This window comes from Tenrec ecaudatus, chromosome 16 (genome assembly GCF_050624435.1).
Source record: "Tenrec ecaudatus isolate mTenEca1 chromosome 16, mTenEca1.hap1, whole genome shotgun sequence".
Lineage (NCBI taxonomy): Eukaryota > Metazoa > Chordata > Mammalia > Afrosoricida > Tenrecidae > Tenrec > Tenrec ecaudatus.
This window is the reverse complement of record NC_134545.1, coordinates 77,067,278-77,072,969: the sequence shown is the minus strand read 5'-3', so window position 1 is coordinate 77,072,969 and position 5,692 is coordinate 77,067,278. Positions and strand designations below refer to the sequence as shown.

The window sequence follows — 5,692 nt, the reverse complement described above, 5'->3', positions numbered from 1 at the left end:
CCAAACAACTGCACCCCCAGTGCAGGGCAATCCCTAGCACCTGTCTACAAGAAAACAAAAAAAAGTAGGAGTTCCCTTGCTCGCTACACTACCCTACTGAACAGAGAAGGGAGCAGACCCCACCCTGCCCACCCAGCAGCTGTTTTCACACACCCCTCCTCATTCCGCGGGTGAAGCATGCAGTCTGAAAGAGGAGACCAGGTGGGACTGGTGTACTACACTGGAGGCTGATGAAGTGGAAACTGAACCATCTCTGGTCCCCCCACGGCCCCCCGAGGCCAGAAGGGGTTGCCTGCCCGCACAGTTACATGCTCAGTGACAGCAACAGTTGTGATCTCCCACTGGTAGTAGCAAAGACTGTTATCCCCCAATGTGCCCTGGACTGAAAGCACCTGCCCATGGTCACTGGGTTTTTACGGGGTTGATGGGAGTGAGGGATGTTTTTTAATAAACCATCAACCTGAAAACACACAGTACAAGAGGGGTGAAACATCCCTCATTCCCTCAGCTCCTTTTGACCACAGAAGCCAGGCATGGGCCCGGGCCTTGATAAAAAGCAGTGGCCTGTTAGGTTTGAGGCTTGTTTTGTCTTGATAAACCACCAGCAAAGTCACAGGATGCAAAAGGGCAGAATCATCCCTAACTGTCCACAATGTCCAGGAAGCCAGGCAAATCAACTGTCAAGTGCAGCCTTGATATAAATCAATGGCCAGTTCTGGGTTTGATTCAGTTTGTTTGTTTGTTTTTGTTTTATTTTTACCAACTGCCAGCACAGAGACATGGGGTACAAGATAGGTGGCACCATTGTTCCTTCCCTACAACTCCCTGTTGACTACAGAAGTTGGCCCTGGATTCTAAGCCTTGATAAAAACAGTGGCTGGTTCAGACTTGGGCTGGCGCGCCCTCTCTCTCTCTTTCATAAACTTCCAATGCCAAGACACCAGATGCAAGAGGTGTTGAATTATCCTTACTTCCCCATAACTCTCTGCTGACCAGAGAAATTGTCACCTGCTACCCTCAAATGCCAATGACAGCATGCCTTCTGAGCACAGAGGATAGGACCTTGATAAGCCAACATTGGTGACTGAGAAAGAGAAAGCAGTTACTGGCTCTGGATTGTGGGTATCCCCCCACCCCCCATCCATTTGTTTGCTTGCTTGTTTTCTTTGTTGTTTTGCTGTCCTTGGTTTGTCCATTTTTAAAATGATTCCTTTCTCACTTCATCTGATGTAGAAAACTGGCCCACACAACCCAACCAACACTGCATCTCCAGGGACTACACCCACTGAGCAAGGGCCATCCATCACTCCAGTACCACCTGATCATCAAATAAGTCCAAGCACAAAAACACTATGATGTCTCAGAGACAACAGATCTTTTCAGTATAGATGGCAGGTGCAAGTGTCAAATATACAGTCACAAGGTCTGCTTGAGATAGAAAAGACATTGGGAACATAGAAAAAGGAATTCAGAAAAATGATTCTCAACTACGTTTTCACTGCTGGAGAAAAAGATTGAGAGAGCTAAAGGAAAAATAAAGGAAAACTTTAGAGGAATTCAGGAAAATACTAAAAGAGCAATATGATAAAAGAAATGAAAAAAAACTGTATAAAAACACCAAATACAAATGCAGCCGTGATCTTCCCTGGGGGGAAAAGAAAAGAAAAGAAAGAGAGAAAGAAATGCAGATGGTTAATAGTAAGATAAGAATAATAGATAGTGCTTTGAAAGACCAAAGCAGTAGAATTAGAACAATGGAAGACCAAATTAGTTAACTTGAGGACAAATCTCTCAGCACCAACCTAAAGGAAGAAAAATCCATTTAAAAAATCAAAATAATATCTAAGAATTATTTGGGACACTATCAAGAGGGAAAATATGTATGATAGGAATTCCAGAAACTAAGAAATAAAAGCACAGAGAAAACTGCTGTTGGAAGAGAATTTTCCAAACATTCTGAAGCAAGCATTCAAGAAGATTTAAGAACCCCAAACAATATAGTTCCACCCAAAACCACCACAATATCTTATAATTGAGCATTGAGTTTTTCCATTCAAAAACAAGGAGAAAATCCTGAGCAGCTCAGGAAAAAAACAAAATTTGCCTACAAAGAGTAACCAGTAATGCTAACCTCTGATTTCTCAGATCATCATGCAAGCAAGAAAACAAAAAAAAGTTGATGTCTTTTGGGTTATAACGGATGTGAAAGTGAGTTTAAGTCTGATTAAAAATGTAAATCACATCTAGAAGTGAGCAGTTATAACGTGTTTGATATTTTAAGGTTTATTTATAGCAGTGTTTCTCAAAGTGGGTTATACCGCCCCCTCGGGTGAAGGAGTGATCCACGGGGGCTGCAGAAGCAGATGCCTACATTTTCTCCTGGATCATGAGCCATTGTATAAAAGTTTTTAATTGTTAGGGGAGCATTAAGTAATTTTTTTCTCTGAGGGTCAGTAAGCCAAATATGTTTGGGAACCTATGTTTTATAATATCTAGAAGATCATCTTTTGCCAAAGCTCTTCAGAGTGTATTAGTACCAGAATTATGAAGACTAGGGGACATTTTTTCATGTGTAGTAATGGATACTCTTTCACAGTTTTCTCTCTCACCACTTTTCCCAGGATTTTTTGTAAGGCCAGCTATTTGGTGTATGGAGTTTTAGGCATCCTTTTACTAAACAATTAAAAAATCATCTTTTGCCAAAGCTCTTCAGAGGCATAGGGAGATGGGTAATGGGGAGGCCAATGACAAACAGTCCCGGGGCACAGATAAAGTTGTGCATTTGTGCACATCATTTCAGTCACTTTTTCACAACATGGTAGTTTTTTTCTTGTATCATCTTTTTATTATACCTATAATAAAAGACAGTGCTAAACCTAAATATGCAAACTTGATGAAACACTCATTTTTAAGTTTTCATAATTATATGCCATTCTAACTATAAAATCTCTACAATACAATCGCACATTTCCATAGACTAACATAGTATACAAACCAGAGAACTCTCCTGTTTTGCTCTTGGTTCTCTTAACTTTGCCTAATCTGCCATTATTTCCATAAATATTTAATGAAGCCACAATCAAAGAGACTGTAACTTTTGGAATTGATCCAAGTTTTAAAGGAAAACAAATACCAAAATCACACCAGTAGCAATTCCATACAGCATAGAGGCTCTCAACCCCTTACATTCTTCTTCTTTTTGTGTCAGTTGTTTGGAAAACACTAGAAGCTGACGTGTCCAAGAGCTGGGTTTTCTGATTTTACGCTTCAGATTTTCTTCCTTAACTGCATCTACTCTTGTAGAGAGATTTTCAAGTGTGTGTTGAAGTTCTAAAACTTGATTAATAAGCCGTATCTTTTCTTCCAGTTCCACCTGATTCTCAGCATCAACTGCATCCACGTCCGCCTTCATCATTTGAGGGAAGAAACTTTGGAGCCTGTACAGAATCTTTGACAAATGGTCTGCTGTTTGAGGTGCTAGAAGGGACAAGGATGGGAGGACGCCTTGGGCCCAGACACGTGGACCTACTGACACCCACCAACAAAGAATCTTATAGCCAACAAAATTGTTCCTCACATATGGAGGAGAAATGAGAGTATTTCCAGATAAGGAGAAACTAAAATAATTTATAAGAATAAGATCAACTTTAGATAAAAATATTAAGATGTGTCTTTGGATAGAGAATCCACAGCTACAGCAGACACCAAACTGAGATCAACATACAGGACAACACAAGCCAGTAGTTCACCCAATTATCGTAGTACTTAAAGTAAAGCAGTGTCACAGTCTAAAAACCTGGACTCAGATATATCAATCCACAAGGAAGACAATTACAAAGCAAACAGAGAGATAGATGCATAATATGTAACTGGACAGGAATTCAAGAGGATTTCAAGAGAGTACAGACTGTTTATAAAATTGGGAAGGCTCTTCTTCAGCACTGCCATGGAGGGACAGCCATCTCCACTGGCATCATGGCTGCCCTCAGGCCTCTAGTGAAGCTTAAAACTGTCCAAAAGAGGTCCAAGAAGCTCATCTGACACCAATCAGATCGTTATGTCAAGTCTAAGGGCAACTGGCACAACAGGATGCAGAGAAGTTTCAAGGGCTAGATCTTGATGCCCAGCATTGGTTGTAGGATCAACAAAAAAACCAAACACATGCTGCCCAGTGACTTCCACAAGCTCCTGGTACACAACATCAAGGAGCTGAAAGTGCTGCTGATGTGCAACAAGTCTAACTATGCAAAGATTGCCCACGTTTCCTCCAAGAATTGAAAAGTCATCGTAGAAAGACCAGCCCAGTTGACCATCAGACTTACCAATCCCACTCCAGGCTGCACAGTGAAAAAAAATTAATATATGGCCCATTTTCAAGTTTTATTTGTGCTAAATAAAACCATAAATGAAAATAATAATAATAATAATAATAAAGAAAATAAAATTGGGGAGAAATTTGTAAATAACAAGAGAATAAATAAAGAGAACAGATAAACCTCAGAGACGAAACCTCCTCCAAATAAAAAAGAGGAAATTCACAAAGAGTAAACAGTAAAACATCAGCAAAGAAAAAAATGACAAGAAAACAAACAAATTGAACACAGCACAATTACAAGAAGCAAAGTGATCAATAATGCCATCAGAGAAACAGTAAAATAAAAGCAACAAATTCATACCAATCGATAACACAATGTCAATGGTTTAAATTCACCTGTCAAGAGATAGAAAGTAGATTGGATAAGAAAATAAGACTCCTTTCTGGCGGTGACAACCTCCCCACATGATCATGCCTCTCGCAAAGGATCTCCTTCATCCCTCTCCCAAAGAGGAGAAGAGAACACACAAGAAGCACCTGGTGCAGAGCCCCAATTCCTACTTCATGGATATCAAATGCTTCTGTTTAGGTCTTCTGTTTAGGTCTTCTGTGCTTCTGTTTAGGTCTCCATCTTGCTGGAAATCTTGTATATGAATATTTACTTATGCTGAAAATGTAACCATGAATGTGGTTGAGCTCACAGGGGAAAAAGCTTGACAACTTTTTAGACATAACCAAATACCTTGAGGGGATGAATCTCTAGGCCATGGAGGTTAGGACGCTAGCCCTGGGGACACCAATGTCAATGAGCATAACACAGTTCACAAAGACGATGTTCTATGTTCTAATCTGATAAGCAGTGACTGGGTCCTTAAATGCTCATGAGCAATCATCTACAGTGTAGCTGTTTGTTGCTCCCCATTCAAATGAAAGATGAGTGACAAAAATTAAAAGATACATAGAAGAAATTAATCCAGTGGACCATGTAAACACCACAACCCTGAGACCAGAAAGACTAGATGGTGCCTGGTTATCACTACCAACTTCTCTTAAAAGGATTATGCTAAAAAAAAAGGATTATGCTAATAGGTCCTAGACAGAGTGGGAGAAAAATATAGTGTAGGCATCAAAATCATAGAAGAGAGTAGCCTCTCTTGGTTGCGTAGAGACTGGAGAACCCCAATACAATAGCCCTGACCTGTTGGGTCTGGAACTGAACTCATATCCACATTTGAAAACATCAAAAGGGCAGAATTTACTTAAGGCAAATTTAGAGGGTTACAAAAGAAAAGTGTTTTTTTTTTTTATACTATTTACCTTCTTTGGTTCACACAGGCTGGTGTGCTGCTTTCATGTGGACTTAGTTGACACTTCACT

General features: G+C 40.1%; 1 pseudogene; it reads right to left on the bottom strand.

The window, feature by feature from the left end:
• Window positions 1-3,182: 3,182 nt before the first annotated feature.
• Window positions 3,183-3,415, bottom strand: LOC142428635 (short coiled-coil protein pseudogene; annotated as a pseudogene).
• Window positions 3,416-5,692: the final 2,277 nt, after the last annotated feature.